Below are 21,399 nucleotides of genomic sequence, written 5' to 3'. Positions count from 1 at the left end.
TGTTTTAAATACAAGATCATAATACGTTGATCAGGATTTGGAGCAGATCCATCATCACTAGATGTATCACTCAGACATCACCAGTGGAAGATAGACTCCTCGATCTCCAGGGATGCCTTGTGATGAGTGTGAAATTACGCAGAGAACTGGTTAACAGTGGTCTTCTGTGAATAGCAAAAACTGCTTCTTTAACCGGTTCAGTAAACAGCCAATTTACTGGTTAGCCAGTGTGAAAAGGGCTTCAGTTACATACAGTAATCCACAAAAAGATATGAATTGACAGACTTGTACGAATGAGCTGAACGACCCCAATTAACATTTGGACAATTTTTTTTTCCCTATGGTCAGACTGTGTACACCATTGCATGCATTTTCTGATCTTTTTATTTTAAAAAAAATTATGGATCAGCTCCATCACCCCCAAAGTCATGTTAAGGAAGGTCAACAAAAGTGCTGGAGAAACTCAACAGGTCACGCAGCATATGTAGGAAGTAAAGGGTTGTAGTGTTCATGCTATGCGAGCATGCAGAAGAATGACAAGTCAAAGCCTTGAAGCTGAGACTGGTTTATTGCACTGGGCATCGCGTTTATATGGGCCCCAAACGCTGATGTCAGGGCACCTTGTCATTAGAGAGTGCTGGCCTAGAATTTGCCAGCATTCTCACCACAGTTCATGGTCTTCCCGCCATGCGGGAGGTCACCTGGGATGATGGCCGGTGTCATCCCACCCTCCCCCCAGGTACGCACAGTCGCTGCATTCATCAGCCATTTTGTGGGCCGGTTCGCGTCTCTGTGCACAGATCATTTTATGACCCACCCACTCCCAGAACTAGGGATCAGGCCATGCCTGTTTATTTGGGCAATCTGTTCCTGTATCACAGGGGAGTGGAGACTGGCTAGTTACAGTCCAGATATGCAGGTTACAGGCAGTCGACAGTAAAGGTTTCCTCCTTACTGCTGACGTCGAGGATGTAAGTGGAGCCATTGTCCCTGATGACCCTGTAAGGCCCCTCGTAGAGTCGTTGTAGGGGCAGCCAATGTGCGCCACTTCGCACAAACACATATTGATGTAATGATGTTGTATTTGGGCTGGCTGTATGGTGGGGATTGTAGTGGGACCACAGCCCCCAGTTTTCGCCGCAAGTTCTCAAGGGTGGCTGCCAAGTCTTCCAAGCATTTGTCAGGAACCAGAAACTCCCCCAGAATGATTAAAGGTGTGCCATAGACCATCTCCACCACCAAGCCATTGAAATCTTCCTTCAGTGTGGTGTGAATCCTCAGCAGGACGCAAGGCAGTTCATCCACCCAGTTAGGACCCTTGAGCCAGGACATCAAGGCTGATTTCCAGTGCCTGTGAAACCCCTCCACCAACCCATTGGCCAGAGGGTGGTATGCCGTGGTGTGGAGGAGCTATGTACCCAGGAAGTTAGTCAGTGCTGCCCAGAAGTAAATTGTGCCCCCATGTCTGAGGTTAGGTGCTCTAGAACCTCTGAATCTGGACACCCATGAGTGCCCTCGTACAGATTTCTGTGGTGGCATCAGCCAGCTGAATTGTCTCCGGCCAACTCATGGAGCAGTCGACCATGGTCAGCAGTTATCTTTCCCCATGAGAAATAGGTAGTGGTCCCACTATATCAATTATGTAAATAACTGAACTTGAGCCACACCGGTTCAAAAGTCTGCATGGGTGCCTTTGTGTGAGTCTGCACTTTTGAGGACTGGCAGTGTCCTCAGGTCTTGGCCCACTGGCTGATCTGCTTCCGGAGGCCGTGCCAGACAAACCTGCTATCCACCAACTTGACCGTGGCACGGATTGCTAAATGTACTAGGTTGTGCATAGCATCAAAAACCTGGTGCTTCCATGCAGCTGGGACAATGGGGCGAGGGCTGCTGGTGGAGATGTCACACAGGAGTATCAGGTTACCTGGGCCAAAGGGGACGCCTTCCATCCTGTTACGAGCCCAAAGGACCCCAAAACCCAGCAGCAATAGACATTCAACAAGGCAAGTTATTTTTTATCAACTTTAAACATGAAAACAGAATCAAAATTTAACTCATCTCTACACTTAACTAACCCAAATTAACCCCCTTCTAATTCTAAGTGCACGTGTATGTAATGTGTGTGTAAATTTAAGAAAAGTTCTTTGGTTCACAGTTCAATCTCACTTCTTCTTCCAGTTCTCTGGATGCAGGCAATTTTTATACTGTGCACAGAATTTAACGTATAAAGTTCACCAGGCTTTGGTGCTTGAAAGGTAAATGTTTATCGCTCAGAAAGGTTCTTATAGGGTTTGCAGAGAGAGATTTGTTGTTCCAGGATTTCCACAATTGAGGTACCACCATTAGTCACCTCAAGGTCTCACTGATGAAACTTGCCCCATCAGGGTTTTCCAGATGGTAATTTCTTTTTCAAGCTACCAGAGTTCCTTTCAGTTCCCTTATTCCAAGAGAAACATCAGACAGATAGCATTTCCAGCCATCTACTGCTCTGGAACTTGCTTTCATCAGTTTCAACCAGCTCTTCCTGGCTTGTACTGTTCAGCTGCTTTTCAGTGTTACCCACACTGGCTGAGAGAGCTTGTTCAACTTATCTTATCTCTCTCTGTCTCTCTGTCTCTCCAACTGGAACTGCCAGAAAACCCATGTGACACTCTCATTTGCAAAACCCCCAACTTCTTCAACAAACAACAGGAGTTCTTCTTGGTCAAGATGTTGTCTTAGATAAACAAAACCCAGGCGTGACCTTTCTGTGAGCACTTTGCAGAAAGGTACTTGTAGCCAGTTTGACTCCAATCCATTCATTTTATGACATCATTTCGATTAGCACCAACTTGTGAAATGTGCATCGCATTCTCCAGAGTTCCTGCCATGTAACTAAATATGAATTTGTGAGTCTTTCAAATAGGATCTGTTTTAAAATGTATGTATGTATGTTTTCTTTCTTTGGCTTGGCTTCGCGGACGAAGATTTATGGAGGGGGGTAGAAGTCCATGTCAGCTGCAGGCTCGATTGTGGCTGACAAGTCTGATGTGGGACAGGCAGACACGGTTGCAGCGGTTGCAGGGGAAAATTGGTTGGTTGGGGTTGGGTGTTGGGTTTTTCCTCCTTTGTCTTTTGTCAGTGAGGTGGGCTCTGCGTTCTTCTTCAAAGGAGGTTGCTGCCCGCCGAACTGAGAGGCGCCAAGATGCACGGTTTGAGGCGATATCAGCCCACTGGCGGTGGTCAATGTGGCAGGCACCAAGAGATTTATTTAGGCAGTCCTTGTACCTCTTCTTTGGTGCACCTCTGTCACGGTGGCCAGTGGAGAGCTCGCCATATAACACGATCTTGGGAAGGCGATGGTCCTCCTTTCTGGAGACGTGACCCACCCAGCGCAGCTGGATCTTCAGCAGCGTGGACTCGATGCTGTCGGCCTCTGCCATCTCGAGTACTTCGATGTTGGTGATGAAGTCGCTCCAATGAATTTTGAGGATGGAGCGGAGACAACGCTGGTTGTATGTATGTAACCTTACTCTAAATCTTACAAATTCCTCCCAATATTATAATCCATAACACCTCCCTTTCTTTAAAGGAATTTAAACTCTGAATTAAAATTCAGTAATAACACTAAACTATCTTCAAAATCACTAAAAATAACAATTCACAATATATACATGTTATAATAAAGTCACAATGTTGAGAGCATTTTATACATGATCAATTTTAACATCTTGACAAACAATCCGCTATAATATTATTTGAACCTCTGATATGAATAATTTGCAGATTATGTTCTTGTAATATCAAACTCCAGTTTAACAATCTTCTGTTCTTGTTCTTCATTTTATTCAAAAACACCAGAGGATTGTGGCCAGTAAATACCACAATTGGTTCTTGAGATGTACTGAGATACACATAAAATTCTGCAAAGCAAACATGATAGACAATAGTTCCTTTGATAAACATTGAATTTCTTTGAAAAGTAGGCAACTGGATGTTTTTGATAAAACTGACCCTGCTGCTCCCCCACTCGCATCCACTGCTACAAAAAAAGGTCTATCAAAATCAGGAGATCTTAACACAGGATAATGGCATAGCATATCATTTAAATTTTCTAAAGCTGTCTGGCATTCTTTAGTCCACACAAATTTCTACTCTTTCTTCAAAAGATTGGTTGAGGCAAAATTTCTGCAAAACTTCCTGTAATATATCCTGCCATTTCTAAAAAACTTCTCACTGCTTTCTTGGCATTGGGAATAGGAAACTAAGAAATTGCATTCACTTTTGCTTGAATAGGTGCAACTTTGCCATGACCAACTACATGACCCAAGTATGTCACAGTGGCATTTGCAAATTCGCTCTAAGTTAACAGTTAAGTTTGCTTTGGATAATCTTGCAAACAATTTGTTCAATTCCTTCAAATGTCCTTCCCATGTGTCACTTTTTGTGACCAAGTCATCAATATAGGCATCTGTATGTGTTAACCCTTGGATTACTGAATTAATCATCCTTTGAAATGTTGCAGGGGCATTTTTCATGCCAAAAGGTAACACATTGTACACATATAAACTGGATGGAGTAATAAATGCTGAAATATTCCTTCCCCTCTCAGTTAAAGGAGCATACCAGTAACCCTTCAACAAATCCAACTTAGTAAGAAATTTAGCTTTTCCAATTTTATCAATACAATCATCTATTCTTGGAATAGAATAAGCATCTGTTTTAGCAACTGAATTAACCTTCCTGTTATCTGTACAAAACCTAACAGTTCCATCTGGTTTCGGTACCAGAATACAAGAACTCCAATCTGAGTTTGAAGGTCTAAACATATATTCCCCCTCCTGATGGATTATTTAATTTTTCTGAATGTTTATTCTGTATGGGTATTGTTTAATGGGACTTACTTCTCCAACATCCACATCGTGATAAATCACTGATGTCCTTTTTGGAGCATCAGGAAACAGATTTGTGTACTTAAAAATTAATTCCTTCAACTGTGATGCGGGCCCCTGCCAGTATGAATCTGTGGTACACAGTTGTCTTAGGTGGGAATCATGGTCTTTGCAGCTTCAGCTAAAATGGAAGCTAATGAGGGGGTCACGGCCCAATGTGTCCATCAGCCGCTGAAAAGTTTGTGCCCCATTTTTCAGCCCAAAGGACATGTAGGAATTTGAAAAGGCCAAAGGAGGTTATAATCATGGTCTTGGGAACATCCTGGGGGTGAACTGGGAATTCCACCTTTGAAAACACCCGTGTCCCGTGAAGGATGTTCACAAAGTCTTGGATATGGGGCATGGGATATCTGTCGAGCGTGGTGGCCTCATTGAGGAGGCGGTAGTTGCCATATGGCCTCCATTTCCATCCCCCCCACCAGTGATTTTGGCATCGTGTGAAAGGGGGAGACCAAGGAACGGTCAGAGCGCCGCACTATCCCTAGCTCCTCCATTTCCTTGAACTCCTCCTTTGTGAGGCTAAGCTTCTCGGGAGGGAGTTAGCATGCCCTGGTGTGAAGCAGGGAGCCCTCAGTCAGAATATAGTGCCTTACCCCATGCTTTGGCTCAGCCATGGAGAACTGTGGTGCCATTATTGAGGAGAACTCTGCTAGGATGCAGACAGACTCGTTGTCGGAAAGCATTATCGAGTCAAGTTGGGGGACGGGTAGTTTGGCTTTCCCCAGAGGTAGAGTTTGTAAAGTTCTGCATGTACCAAAGGCAGTCCCTTGAGGTCTACGAGGAGGCCGTGAGCATAAAGGAAGTTGGCCCCCAGGAGTGGTTGCGCCACTGCCACGAAGGTGAAAGTCCACGTAAACCAGCTGTTGCTGACCTGAAGGGGCACGGTGCAGGAACCAAATGTTCGAATGGAGGAGTTGTTAGCTGCCTTCAGTGCTGTGTCCTGCTTGCCATTGCAGTTGTTGAGGCCTGCAGGGGACAGAACGCATAACTTGTTACTGGTGTTGACCAGGAAACACCTGCCCGACAAGGAGTCCCAAACATAGAGGAAGCCATCAAGTGGGCCACCGCCGCAGCCTCAACGATGTTTGGCCAGGGCTTTTCCTGGAAACCTGCAGGGTGGGCAGTATCCCCCCATTGCTGATGACAATAGCAGAATTGTCCTGGGGTATTAACTTGCCTCTCTGCTGGTCTTGGCTTAGCAGTTGGCTTGTTGACCTGGTCCAAGATAGCGCTGGTATCCTTCTTCACTCTCCAGAGCATGTCCGGCCTCTGGGATTCACTGAAGTCCTCACCCGTGAGCAAGAGTCGGATATCCTCAGGTAGCTGCTCCAGAAAGATCTGCTCGAAGAACAGACAAGTCTTGTGTCCCTGGTCAAAGTGAGCATGTCGCTCATTAGGGCGGACAGGACTCTGTCCCTCAAACTGTCCATATGGAGCAATTGGGCAGCACGCTCTCGCCAGGAGAGCCTGAAAGTACGGGTTAACAGCTGTTTGCGGGCCACATATTTGCCTTGTTCTGGAGGTTGCCATAGGATGTCTACGATCCTTGCGGCCATGTCTTGATCGAGTGGGTTCTTGACATAGAAGTAGCAGGTGTCGTCAGCGACGATATATCAAAGCAGGAACTGAGCCTTAGCCTGCTCGAACCACACGTGTGGCTGCGACACCAAAAACTTTGAGAGCCTGAGTGAGATCGCGTGGATGTTCGCTGGCTCCGCCTGGTCTGTCATCTTCAGATCTAAATGCTGGTTAGATCTGTTGGGGTCACCAATGTAGCGTTTGCACTACTCGAACATGGAGAAGTATGACATGCACACCAAAGCCTTGAAGTCGAGACTGATTTATTGCACTGGCCGTCATATTTAAATGGAGCCCAGGTGCTGATGACAATGCACTGTGTCATCGGAGCGCCTGCCTGGGATTGGCCAGCATTCCCGCCACAGTTGACTGTCTTCCCTCCGTGCGGAGGTCACCTGGGACAATGGCCTGTGTCACTCACAGGTCCGTGCTGTCACCAAGTTCATCAGCCATTTTGTGGGCCTGTCCGCATCTCCATGTGCAGGCCGCTTCAGGGTAACCAATGTTTCAGGCCTGAGCCCTTCGTTATGGTACAAGTAAAAGAAAACAGGCATGTGGCTTAATAAATTAATGAGATGAGCAGAGAACACGGAGAAAGGAAAGGGAAGGGGAGGAGTACAGGTTAACAGGTAAGAGTTTTTAATCCCTTTTATTTTATTTTCTGTTCTTATCAGTTCTGCCAATGGTTCTATTGCTAAAGTGAACAATTTTGGAGATAGTGGACATCCCTGCCTAGTTGACCTGCTTAATTTAAATTAGTTCGATATATATCCATTTACTGTCACCTTCGCCATTGGACCCTTATATAATGCTTTAATCCAATTAATTGCAGGCGCCTCAGATTGAAGAGACTGCCATCTGTGCGGTACCGGATGAAACAGCGTCTTCATTGTTGAGGTCTTTCATGGCTTGTTTCAGCATCATGCTGAAGAAGATTGAAAAGAGGGTTGGTGCGAGAACGCAGCCTTGCTTCATGCCATTGTTAATGGAGAAGGGTTCAGAGAGCTCATTGCTGTATCTGACCCGACCTTGTTGGTTTTCGTGCAGTTGGATAACCATGTTGAGGAACTTTGGGGGGCATCCAAGGCGCTCTAGTATTTGCCAAAGCCCTTTCCTGCTCACGGTGTCAAAGGCTTTGGTGAGGTCAACAAAGGTGATGTAGAGTTCTTTGTTTTGTTCTCTGCACTTTTCTTGGAGCTGTCTGAGGGCAAAGACCATGTCAGTAGTTCTTCTGTTTGCGCGAAAGCCGCACTGTGATTCTGGGAGAACATTTTCGGCGACACTAGGTATTATTCTATTTAGGAGAATCCTAGCGAAGATTTTGCCTGCAATGGAGAGCAGCGTGATTCCCCTGTAGTTTGAGCAGTCTGATTTCTCGCCTTTCTTTTTGTACAGGGTGATGATGATAGCATCACGAAGGTCCTGAGGTAGCTTTCCTTGGTCCCAGCGGAGCTTGAAAAACTCATGCAGTTTGGCAAGCTCACACCAAGACACAAGAGCAACTTTTCCGTGAACCACTCTTTCCAGATAATGCCGCTTTAATTGCCTATTCAGAGCCAGCTCTTCATCGCTTGATGTCCTGTTTTGTGGAAACTGTCAAAATGTTTGGCCTGGAAGTCAGCCTGAAGAAAACTGAGGTCCTCCATCAGCCAGCTCCCCACCATGACTACCAGCACCCCCACATCTCCATCGGGCACACAAAACTCAAAACGGTCAACCAGTTTACCTATCTCGGCTGCACCATTTCATCAGATGCAAGGATCGACAACGAGATAGACAACAGACTCGCCAAGGCAAACAGCGCCTTTGGAAGACTACACAAAAGAGTCTGGAAAAACAACCAACTGAAAAACCTCACAAAGATAAGCGTATACAGAGCCGTTGTCATACCCACACTCCTGTTCGGCTCCGAATCATGGGTCCTCTACCGGCATCACCTACGGCTCCTAGAACGCTTCCACCAGCGTTGTCTCCGCTCCATCCTCAACATTCATTGGAGCGACTTCATCACCAACATCAAAGTACTCGAGATGGCAGAGGTCGACAGCATCAAGTCCACGCTGCTGAAGATCCAACTGTGTTGGATAGGTCACGTCTCCAGAATGGAGGACCATCGCCTTCCCAAGATCGTGTTATATGGCGAGCCCTCCACTGGCCACCGAGACAGAGGTGCACCGAAGAGGTACAAGGACTGCCTAAAGAAATCTCTTGTTGCCTGCCACATTGACCACCGCCAGTGGGCTGATTATCGCCTCAAACTGTGCATCTTGGCGCCTCACAGTTCGACGGGCAGCAACCTCCTTTGAAGAAGACCGCAGAGTCCACCTCACTGACAAAAGACAAAGGAGGAAAAACCCAACATCCAACCCCAACCAACCAATTTTCCCTTGCAACCGTGTCTGCCTGTCCCGCATCGTACTTGTCAGCCACAAATGAGCCTGCAGCTGACGTGGACATTTACTCCTCCATACATCTTCGTCCGCGAAGCCAAGCCAAAGAAAGAAGAATCCAATTAATATATTTCTCTGGTAGGTTGAACCTCTGTAATACTTTGAATTAAATAATTCCATTCTACCCTGTCAAAGGCTTTCTCTGTGGCTAAAGCAACAGCCACAGTTGGCGTCTTATTTCCTTGTACTGCATGGATTAAGTTAATGAACTTACAGACATTTTCCGTTGTTCATCTTTTCTTAATAAATCCAGTTTGATCTAGTTTTACTATTTTTGGTACACTGTCGGCCAATCTATTTGCTAATAGTTTAGCATATTATCTTATAATCTGAGTTAAGTTGGGATATTGGTCTATACGATGCTGGTGTTAGTGGATCTTTCCCTGTCTTTGGTATTACTGTAATTATTGCTGTTTTACATGAATCTGGCAAGTTTTGTGTTTCTTCTATCTGGTTCATTACTTTCAGGAGAGGAGGAATTAGTAACTCTTTAAATGTTTTATAGAATTCTATTGGGAGTCCATCCAACCCAGACGTTCTATTGTTCGGTAGCTTTTTTAATATATCTTGTATTTCCTCTATTTCAAATGGTTTTATCAATTTGTTTTGCTCCTCTTCTTGCAATATCGGTAGTTTAATTTTAGCTAAAAACTCATCTATTTTGTCTTCTTTCCCTTCATTCTCAGTTTGATATAATTGCTCGTAGAATTCCTTAAAGTTTTCATTGATGTCTGTTGGGTTATATGTAATTTGTTTGTCCTTTTTCCTTGATGCCAAAACCGTTCTTTTAGCTTGTTCTGTTTTAAGCTGCCAAGCTAGTATTTTGTGCGTTTTTTTCTCCTAGCTCATAATACTTCTGCTTTATTTTCATTATGTTCTTCTCCACCTTATACGTTTGTAGTGTTTTGTATTTTATTTTTTTTGTCCGCCAATTCTCTTCTTTTTGTTGTATCTTCTCTTGTTCCTAGTTCTTTTTCTGTACTTACTATGTCCCTTTCCAGCCGTTCTATTTCCCGATTGTAGTCCTTTTTCATCTTAGTTACATAACTTATTCTCTGCTCTCTGATGAAGGCTTTCATTGCATCCCATAATATAAATTTGTCTTTCACTGATTCCATATTTATTTCAAAGTACATTTTAATTTGGCACTCAATAATTTCTCTAAAATCCTGTCTTTTAAGTTGCATGGAGTTTAATCTCCATCTATATGTTCTTGGTGGGATGTCCTCCAGTTCTATTGCTAATAACAGGGGTGAGTGATCAGATAACAATCTAGCTTTATATTCCACTTTCCTAACTCTCCCTTGGATTTTGGCTGACAACAGGAACAACTCAATCCTTGAGTATGTTTATGTCCACTCGAATTATATGAGTATTCCTTCTCCTCTGGGTGTTGTCTCCTCCATATATCCAAAGGTTGCATTTCCTGCATTGATTTAACCATACATTTGGCTACTTTGTTCTTTCTGGTAGTCTTTTGTCCAATTTTATCAATCTTTGAATCCAAATTAAGGTTAAAGTCCCCTCCTATCAATATATTCCACTGCGTATCTACAATCTTCAAAGAAATATCTTGCATGAACTTTTGATCCTCTTCATTATATTGACCAAATTCCAGAGTTCTGAATATATTTGACATTTTAACATTACTAATCTCCCTGCTGGATCTATTATTTTGTCCTCTATTTTGATTGGTACATTTCTATTGATTAATATAGCTACACCTCTGGCTTTTGAGTTATATGATGCTGCCATTACATGCCCTACCCAGTCTCTTCTTAATTTCTTGTGTTCCACTTCAGTTAGGTGTGTTTCCTGCACGAATGTTCTATCTTTTTTTTTTCAGTAAATTTAATAGCCTCTTCCTTTTGATTTGGTTATGTATTCCGTTAATATTTATAGTCATATAGTTCAACACGGCCATCTAATACTTTGTTTACATCTCATTTCCACTTCCTCACCACCACCTTTCCCCTTTTCCCCATTCCCATTTCTCAGTTTTTTTTTTATATAAACGCACTGTATGACAATACTTCTAAAATATAAAATATTTCACTCACTCCCACATCTAAAATTTCCTTAACCCCAAGTGTTCCCCTCCTCCAATCTCTGAGTCGCCCCTTTTCCCTTGCCGGGCAACCACTCCATTCGGACTGCAAATCTGTTCGGAAGTGTCAACTGATTTTGCAGTGACTGATATTCTCTCCCACCCAACCCCCTCCAGAAAAGACTTATCTTCACATTACAACAAAGCTCCCCATCTTTTCTTCTCTTTCTCCTATTTGTCCATTTATTTATTTTTAAACCCCCCCCCTTCTCCCTTACTTCCCTTTTCTTCCCTCCTATAGTTCTTACTTATACATTATTTTTACTTCTTTATATGTAGTTTGTCATCATTCTTTGTTCTTGTTACATCTCTTCATCTCTCTTTCTGTTTTGCAGGCGTTCTGCAAATTCTTGTGCTTTCTCCGGATCCAAGAACAGTCTGTTTTGCTGCCCCGGGATAACTATTTTAAGCACTGCTGGATATCTTAACATAAATTTATAGCCTTTTTTTTCCCCATAGGATTGATTTTGCTGCATTAAACTCCTTCCTCTTCTTTAGGAGCTCAAAACTTATGTCTGGGTAGAAAAAAAATGTTTGACCTTTGTATTCCAGTGGTTTTTTTGTCTTCTCTAATTTTATTAATTGCCTACTCCAATATATTTTATCTTGTCGTATATCTCAGAAATTTTACTAAAACGGATCTTGGTTTTTGTTGTGACTGTGGTTTTGGGCTAATGTTCTATATGCCCTTTCTATTTCCATTCCTTCCTGCATTTCTGGCATTCCCAGGACTTTTGGGATCCATTCTTTTATAAATTCTTTCATATCTTTGCCTTCTTCATCTTCCTTAAGGCCCACTATCTTTATATTGTTTCGCCTACTATAGTTTTCCATTATATCCATCTTCTGAGCTAACAACTCCTGTGTTTCTTTAACTTTTTAGTCACTTTCTTCCAATTTTCTTTTTAAGTCGTTCACTTCCATTTCTACCGCCATTACACGTTCTTCCACATTTTCTAATCTTTTCCCTACGTCTGTTATGACCAGCTCTATTCTATTCACTTTTTCTTCTGTACTTTTCATTTCACTAAATTCTTTTAATGCTTTCATTTGTTCTTGAAAATTTTTTTTTATCTATGTACTGTCCATTCATTTTACCTCCTATTCCTCTGTGCAGAGCTTGGTGTTCTTCTTCTTCTGTGTCTGCTCTTGGGTTTGTGTCTTCTATTTCTCTTCCTTGTATCTGTGTCTCTTCTGACTCTTGTTGAGCTGCTTGTCTCAATTTGTTGGGTTTTTTTTCCATGGTTTCTTGATGTTGGTCCTCTTCTTCTGGGATGGTTATCTGTTGTGTCTCTAGTTTACTTTTTTCTTTCTCACCCCTCCCGTTCCCGTTGCTTTCTTTATCTTCCAGCTGGGAGCCCTGCTGTCGGGCCTTTCTCAGCTGTTAACAGGTAAGAGTGATGCAGCCTTCTCGTAACCAAAAGTCAAAATTGTCACCAATTTTTAATTCCCATCATTTGTCTGTGAACAGACTGTCAACCAACATACACATGAGCCAACTAATACTCTTAGATAACTTCTGCTTCCAACTTGATGTGTCTCCTATTCATTTTCAAGAACCACCCAATGATGTAACATTTCTTTTTCCTGCATCAGTCTCCACATTCAACAAACCATGCTCCATCATTTTCACCCCCAATGATGCATCTCCAATTCTCGCCTCAAAGACCACCACCACCTGCCTCCAAGCTCTATCCCATGTAAATACAAGAGATGCACCACTAGTGCTTTTAGGTCCCATCAACCTGCAGTCTTTCAAAATATTAAAGCAATTTACTTCTATTTGCCTCATTTAGTAAAGTGTACCAACTACTATGTTCTAGTCTCCCTTCGCTAGGTCAAACATTGTATGAGCAATTTTTTCTACATCTGTGTTTAGTCCATAATCATGACCCACAGTTTGCACCATATTATTTTAAATGTTTGCCCCATTCCATTTTGACCTTTATATTTTGCAATATTCTAATGAAGTTCAGAGGTTTAAGCAACACACATTATTTGGTTGCGGCCTTCTGACAAGTGATTTACTTCTAAGATGCTTGTCAGTCTGTGACTCCAAGAGATCAGTAATTTCACATTGAAATATTGCTTCCATTTTTCCGTTGCTGGTAATAATTCTGCCTTCACGATTTTAATTCTACTATTTTTGTTTTTAAAATGATCTTACTACTGTCACTCCTTTGCCTATCCTGCTCCTGACTTCTGTAATGGCTTAAAATATTCAACTTTTCCCAATCTAACAAAACATCAACTTATAATGTTAAAAATATTTCTTTCTCCACAGAGGTCACCTGCTGAGTATGCACAGTTTTTCCTCATTATTCTTTTTTGCTTTTGATATTGTTCAGAGACAAATACAACTGCTCTCAGTGAACTAAAAAGTTGTTTTGAATATTAAGATTTAATCCAGGTAAGTAACTGACCCAGGAAGTTAAGCCTGCTTCATCTTGTAACACCAACTAAGATCACTGCTGTTCAAGCTCAGAAACATGAAGAAAGGAACTTTAAACTAATCCCGTGTTTAGTCTTCATTCCACAATAGAAGTAGGGGAGAGGGGGCTACAGGGTTACTAAAAAAATTAACTTTGTGGATTCTTTCAAAGTAATTAGTCAATTAAATCTATTTTTTAAACCGTTTTTTGGCACATCAAATGCATGCTTACCAAAATGTGCAGATGAATAATGATTTTGTTATTTTGTGCAAATATTATAAAATATTTTTGTTCAAGTGCTGTGCTGAATCACTCAAGTGCTTTTCACATTGTCACATTGTTCCAGGATATTTGCTGCCATTTTACACTACACCTTCTGTGGAAAAAGCACCAACACACAATGGGGGAGGTGGGGTGTGTGAGAGTATTTAGAGCTGGTTTGGGAGGAATGTAGAGCAGGTTGCCCAGAAACATTTTAAAACACAGAATCTTTGCAGGACTTTTGCAGAGTGTTATTTTGCAAAAGGGAACCAAGTAGCAACATACAGCAGCAGTTTGTCTGGAAGAGCAGTTGATCTTTGCAGGCTGGGGGAAAACAGCTTTGCTCTCGGAGAGGGAGGGAGCTAGAGAGAGGAGAGACAGAGGCTTCAGTTCCAGAGGGACAAGCTGGCAAACCTTTGAAGACTGCCTGGTCAAAGGAGAAGACTAGCTGTCTGAAAGGAACTCTGTGGTGACCTGAAAGAAGAGGATCATCTGGAGAACCCTGAAGGGGGGCAAGTTACGTCAGCAAGACTGATTAAAAAGGAATCAGGTGCAGATGTCCTGGTACAAAAGGAATCTCTCTCCTGGTGGCTGTTAATCTGGCTGACATCAAGTAGTTCACTTGGGAATACCTGACCAACAGGCACTTGGGGTTTAGCCCATCTTGGATATCTATGCATGCTCTCATAAATGCAGAAGTCTTAAATGAGTTGTAGATGAAATGGTTGGACCTGGAGATGAAATGAGCTGGTAGTGAAATAGTGATGCATCCTCTACTGGACTCACCATTTCTTTAGGTGGGTAAAGCACTGAGGTGTTGCTGCGAGGAGAATGAGAGATGGTTGACATGACAGATGTGGGGTCGCTGTTGGTCTTTCAAAATAGAGCTTGATCATTCATGAATAAGATAAAAAGTATGTATCAAAGGGTACTGGATCTGCAACTCTACAGGAGGGAGTGAATGCTCAGTTACTGAATGTATTCAAGACAGTCACTGACACACCTTCAGATATTAAGGAAGAGGAGATTAGTGTTATGGAGTGGCATTTTGATAAAAGACCACCCCACCCCCCTCCACTCTCAGCTGTCCCCAGATGTGTCTAGTCACCATGTGCTATGGATTCAGTTTGAAGCCCACTGAACTGCTCCCCCCGACAGCCTGCCACCAGCCCCCAACGATAGATAGTGGTGATACTGGCGAGTCACACAGTGACGATGATCCCCGTTGGTGTTACTCACCATTATCACCTTTGCATAGAAGACTGGGGGAATATTTTTGAGCCATTTTTTGGAGAAAAAAAAGTGGGTCTAACATGCTGTCAAATCCAGTAGTGATACGTAAGACTAGACGCAGTCACTGTTGTATTACATGTCTTGTCTCTTTTGATCCCGGAATGTTGACTTGCTGTGTAAAAAGACACACTGACCCGGCATTAAGCGGGCTTTGTTCAGTTCAGTGTAAACAACCAAAGCTGGCTTTAATGTCGGGTCTTGCTTTGGACAATATTGCTGGATTTCTGTGTAAAAACCCTAACAGATTCAGCATGGAAATAGGCCATCGGCCTCAACTGTTTATGTTCTATGCATCAAGCCAGAACATTCATATTGATCTCAAAAATGCATCTCCTTAACATAATTCCTCAAAAATCTCATTTCTTCACTATTTTTCCTTGAAAATGCTTGCTAAAAGATTAAGCAAACTTGAGAAACAAATGTCACAGGATAAAAAAAATAGCAGCAGAATAAAGGAGCTTGGTTGATTTGCAGATTATTCTTTTGAAAAATAATGATCAGCCTCATTTTTTAGGCTAGTGCACAATGCATCTTTGTTCCTCAACATGGATAGAAATGTTTCAGATAATAAAGGCTTCACTATTATGGAAATGAAAATAGGATAATTGGCAATCTCCTTTTTCATATCTTTAACAGCTTTTTTTACTTAGTTACACAAATCACATGAGGAGAGACAAACAATCCAGTGTAAATTTCAGCAAAGCCATATCTGATAGCGATCTAAAACCTGTGTTATTATACTCTATATTCCATATGGAATAACTTGATCTTTAGCTGTATTCAGTTTGTACACATCCAATAGATTTCTGCCAGTCTACCAAATCTTTTGGGACAGAGACATTGGTTTCAAAAAGAAGAGACAGGAGAGTGAAGAGATCAATGAAGGGCTTCTCATCCATATTACAAGTTAGTGCTCAGCTTAATCAATTTGTGACACATGATCTTTGGTGTGCGGTTTCAGGGTTAATCGAAAGAGCAAACTGTTCTGTGCTTATGGATTACTTTCTCAAACCACAGGAGAAAGACCTTGACAGAAGGACTGGCTGGCTTCTGTTCATAAGAGCAGCAGCCTGGAAGGTAACAAGATTAAAAAAATATATTGACATACCATACAGTACGAAAAAAACTGGCAGTTCCTTATCAACTGTTGTATCAAAATCTGGAGAATCATCAACACAATAACTGCAACAGGTCAAGTTGGCAGCAGGTCACCACAAGTCAAGGATATAAGAGATAGGCTTAAAATATTGGCTTTGCTGATTTTGTGTCTGAATAATAACCAAAATAAGGAAAGTATTTCTTACATTGTGTTCAGTAGGAGTTTGTAGAAATTTATTCTTATGCAATCTGACAGGAATTCTGGAAATCTAATGAAACATTCACCTTTTCAATCATACACAAGATAAAATGTTAAGGGATTAACAATTACCGAGCTTTCCCTGTCATTAAAAGAAAGACATCTGACACTATTTTAAAAACAGAACTTTTAGATATTCTATTGTACATCAGAAACACTAGTTTCTTTATGTGGTAATAATCCATGAAAGATGGCATTCCAAATTTCTTGATGTATGCATTCATGAATTTTTTTTCCATTTCTATCAATTCACTGTTAAATAAAGGTCATGAGTTTATTTGAGTCAATGAGCTGGACTAAATTTCCACCAGACTGCTTAACACCCAACTCCATACTAGCTGAAAATACACCCTCCTGTAGATTTAAAGAAAATTTGCTTCATAAACTCAGTGAAAGATAGAATTTAGTTACAGGACCCTGAAGAAGGGCTCATGTCCGAAATGCTGGTGACTCCTTGCTTCCTTTCCTTACTGCATGTCTTGCTGAGTTTCGCCAGCACTTTTGCTAAAGATAGAATTTGTTCCGCTTATCTTTGTGAGGTTTTTCAGTTGGTTGTTTTTCCAGACTCTTTTGTGTAGTCTTCCAAAGGCGTTATTTGCCTTGGCGAGTCTGTTGTCTATCTCATTGTCGATCCTTGCATCTGATGAAATGGTGCAGCCGAGATAGGTAAACTGGTTTACCGTTTTGAGTTTTGTGTGCCCGATGGAGATGTGGGGGGGCGTTGTCATACCCACACTCCTGTTCGGCTCCGAATCATGGGTCCTCTACCGGCACCACCTACGGCTCCTAGAACGCTTCCACCAGCGTTGTCTCCGCTCCATCCTCAACATCCATTGGAGCGCTTACATCCCTAACGTCGAAGTACTCGAGATGGCAGAGGTCGACAGCATCGAGTCCACGCTGCTGAAGATTCAGCTGCGCTGGATGGGTCACGTCTCCAGAATGGAGGACCATCGCCTTCCCAAGATCGTGTTATATGGCGAGCTCTCCACTGGCCACCGTGACAGAGGTGCACCAAAGAAAAGGTACAAGGACTGCCTAAAGAAATCTCTTGGTGCCTGCCACATTGACCACCGCCAGTGGGCTGTTAACGCCTCAAACCGTGCATCTTGGCGCCTCACAGTTTGGCGGGCAGCAACCTCCTTTGAAGAAGACCGCAGAACCCACCTCACTGACAAAAGGCAAAGGAGGAAAAACCCAACACCCAACCCACCAATTTTCCCCTGCAACCGCTGCAATCGTGTCTGCCTGTCCCGCATCGGACTTGTCAGCCACAAACGAGCCTGCAGCTGACGTGGACTTTTTACCCCCTCCATAAATCTTCGTCCGCGAAGCCAAGTCAAAGAAGAAGAAAGAATTTGTTCCACTTATTGTTTGGTATTCTTTTGTAAAATATCTAGCTCATTAAATAGTTGAGTAGGACAGTGTGTTATAGCTCCAATGCAGTGCATCATAAACTAGTGAAGTTCAAGCACATGTTTGCAATTTTTCCTTTGGGAAAGTCCTGATTTTGGTTAGATATTACTGATATAAAGCAAATAACTTTTTAAGAAGCAAATGAAGTCAAATGGATCGCCAGCCTCACTCAGAAAATAATTGCAGGGAAGCCCGGTGGAAGTGAAGCCAAAGAAAAATATTTTGACGAGCATCCTTTTCTTAAAATATGATTGATGTTCATATCCTAATGTTAATTCACTTTTGGCAGTCACTGTCACTTCAATAGGAACAGGAAGAGTCATTACTCCTTAATATTCCCCAAGAAGGTTAATTCCAACTCTGTCTCAGGAACAATCCATTGAAAGAAGTTTACAGAATGTAGGTAAAGCAAAAGAAATTACAATACATAAATTCTGATTGAAAATACAATTATCAGCATCTCCCCAATATTTTACTTTCTTTTCAATTTCTCTTTTCCACACAAGGTGACAACCATGAACATCCCTGTTCTATAAATTTCAAAAGTCTTTACATGGGGATGGATAGGCATAAACTCAATACTTTATTTGAACAATGAAATCTCCAATAGTGCAAAGGTCAAGATGGCTAACAATGAGGCTTGAGTCAAATTTTGCACTCGGGTCTCTTTGAGAAGGCTCAGAAGCAGACTCAAAGCAAATCTATTGAGCAGAGCCGAGAATCAAAACCAACACACAAACATTTTGAATGTACCCCCGTAGCTATTTTGTCTGGTATCACTTTCAAACACACTTTATAAAGTACTAACTTACAGGTGCATAGAATTGTAATGCAGTGTGGCCCCGTTATAGCGCAATTGACTGGGTCCATAAAATATCATCGCGAAGAAAAGCAAGGTTGCACTAAATCAGGGTTTCACTATGTATATACACATAGTATACAGGTTGACAGAGTTAGAGAAGTGGGGGTAGTTTGACGATTGCAACAGATTATCAGAGGGCAGAAATTTTGGGCATCTCCAAGCGACACTGACACATTGACGGTGCCAGGACTCGCTGTGGGCAGGTGAGGGAGGAACAGGGAAACCAAATCCACTGGGTAGAAGTTTGTTGTGACTTTGGTGTCTGAATGCCCTTCATCCCAAGTATTTCACTCTCTTTAAAATGTTGTGTGATTTCCCCGCCATGAAAAATATTTGTTTGATCCACTGAATATGCAAGTCATATTGCAAAAACAAGATAAAACATTACTTTCCTTAATCATTTAGATGCATCACTTCTAATCACCCGATGCGCCACTTTTGGCACATCTGTCATAGGTTGGCCATTCCTGGTTCCACATCTTTTAAAATGGGCTCCCTTAACATCCTATCTCAAAGAACAGAACATGGACATTAAGTGGCGCTTACCTTGTATATGACTCAGGGTCCAATGACTCTTTGCGTTATATCTGAATTCACATTAAATCAGGGTGCATAAACTCAGGGTTTCACTGTAATGTTGCTGTTCAAGAAACCCAGCAGCTCTGGTTAAATTAATTACAAATTGATTTCTCATCATGGGAGTTGGGGAATAGAAACTAAGTGATGCTAAATGATAAATCAGGCGAACATCAAAAATGAAACATTAGTGAAAGAAATTCATTCTTTTACATTCTAGCCTTTGTGACTCCAGATCTACAAGGCCAATGCTCCCTATTGTTGGCCCTAATTATACTCATTTCAGCTCTGTTGCTCAGGCCTTTTGGTTCAGGTGGCCAACTCCCAAGTTGTCAAAAGAACTGATCATCAAATGGATCGAGGAAGAGATTTAACCATCTTCTCAAACCCAAATAGGGAAAATAAATCCAGCAGCTCAATTAACTGACAGTACATGAAGTATATTAAAGTACACAAACTGCTCCAAGCTTTTAAAACCCACTTCATCATTCAGAAGCAATGGAAGCACAGTATAAACAACCTAAATAGCTCCCACCTCATCAATTACCCACATGCCCCACCTGAGGTGGAGTCTGTGGGCCAGAGGAAACTTTGGCTTCATTAGTCATGTCCAAACCACAGTGAATAGCACGACATCTACAATCCTGAGGGACTGCCGGGGAAGAAGAGATAGCACGCGCAATATCTACCTCATGCTTGGCATATCCTTCACTCAACAAATACAATTAATTTGTAGCACCTGCCTTAATTCAATCAGGAGTTTAGTTTGCAATTCAAAATGGAAAATACAATAGAGCATTATGTGAATGGTGAGGAGTGAAAGCATCGTCCAACAGACAACTGAAAAAATATTACAGGATCAAGGAATCAGGTAAAAAAACTCCAATCCTGCCACATTAATGATTAAAGTTTAGGAATAATTAAACAGATAATGGAATGCAGCCAATTTAAAGGTTAAGGATATGCAGCAAAAGACACAACTGAGACATTCATGAGTCTTCAAATCAAAAGTTGCTGACCAATTAAAGATGCATCTCAAAGATTCCACAATCAAAGAAAGAAGATCAGTAAATTAAGCACTCCAGAGCTTCAATGAAACAATAACATTAGCTGCCTCTTTTTTGCTGTTGAATTGTCCATGACCTTCAAAATTTGAGATGGCAGGAACCTGTCTCCAGGTATGTCCTGTCCACAAGAAGCAGCATAGGTTATCCAAATACAGTACTATCAGCTTCATCTCAAATATCAGCATGTGCATTTATGAACAAGAATGTGAATGAGGTCAGCTTTATATTATATATCACCATCACAGGCCAAACACTCATGACAGTACATGGGCTCATTGGCCAGGTGCACATTAACAATGGTTGTGTTTGGGAACCAACCACCCTTGTTTTCAGGTAGCAAATAAACAGGCAACATTTGATGATTTTGTTCCTTTTTTAGCTTCCATGAAAAATAAACATTCCCCTTGAGCCAAGTTTGCACGAAATGATCAGCTCTCTTCAGGGTATCACTGTCAGAGTACCACATGCAAGAATGAAACACAAAGTCTGCAAAAGCTGTAATTGTATTTAAAAATGCAGAAATGTTGGAGGAATTCAGCTGGTCTTGCAGCATCCATGGGAAGTAAAGATAATATAACCGATGTTTCAGGCCTGAGCCCTTTTTCAAGGTACGAATAAAAGGCAGATACCTGAATCAAAAAGCTGGGGAGAAGGAAAGAATGAGGAAGAGGGGAGGAGCACAGACCAATGGACAAAAGTGATAATTGGACATGGATAGTAGGGCAGGAAAGGTGAGAACTGATCAAGCAAGGGGTGGCTCTGTGAGTGCAGAGTTGGATGAAAGGAGAAACAGGGATAGATAAGAGGGGAGGCTAACTAAAAACTTGCAGAGATGTTCTTTTAATTTGCAGACAGCCCCAATCTGGGATGCACGAGACTATGGCCAGACACATTGGAATGGGTGGGGAATTGAAATGGGTTGTCGTTCTAGACCCACGCGCACGCACAGAGTATATATTTGTATCGCTTGCCTGTTATGTCTGGTTGTGCATCCACATGTTTTGCACAGAGAACACGTTTTGATCGGGTTGTACTTGTGCAATTGGATGATAAACGTGACCTTTATCCA

At 42.1% G+C, this 21,399-nt stretch overlaps 1 protein-coding gene and 1 long non-coding RNA gene across 3 annotated transcripts in view; both read right to left on the bottom strand.

The window, feature by feature from the left end:
* Positions 1–16,509, bottom strand: part of LOC138761674 (uncharacterized) — a 35,059-nt gene extending 18,550 nt beyond the window's left edge. Inside the window, exon 1 of the long non-coding RNA XR_011356424.1 lies at positions 16,357–16,509. This is a non-coding gene — a long non-coding RNA (uncharacterized lncRNA). The remainder of the gene's footprint in view (positions 1–16,356) is intronic.
* slx9 (SLX9 ribosome biogenesis factor) overlaps positions 1–21,399 on the bottom strand; it is a 176,598-nt gene that overhangs the window by 96,642 nt on the left and 58,557 nt on the right. The window lies entirely within an intron of this gene.

Source organism: Narcine bancroftii, chromosome 4, assembly GCF_036971445.1.
Source record: "Narcine bancroftii isolate sNarBan1 chromosome 4, sNarBan1.hap1, whole genome shotgun sequence".
Taxonomy (NCBI): Eukaryota; Metazoa; Chordata; class Chondrichthyes; order Torpediniformes; family Narcinidae; genus Narcine; species Narcine bancroftii.
The sequence above is the reverse complement of the archived record's forward strand: the minus strand, read 5'-3'. Positions and strand labels throughout refer to the sequence as shown.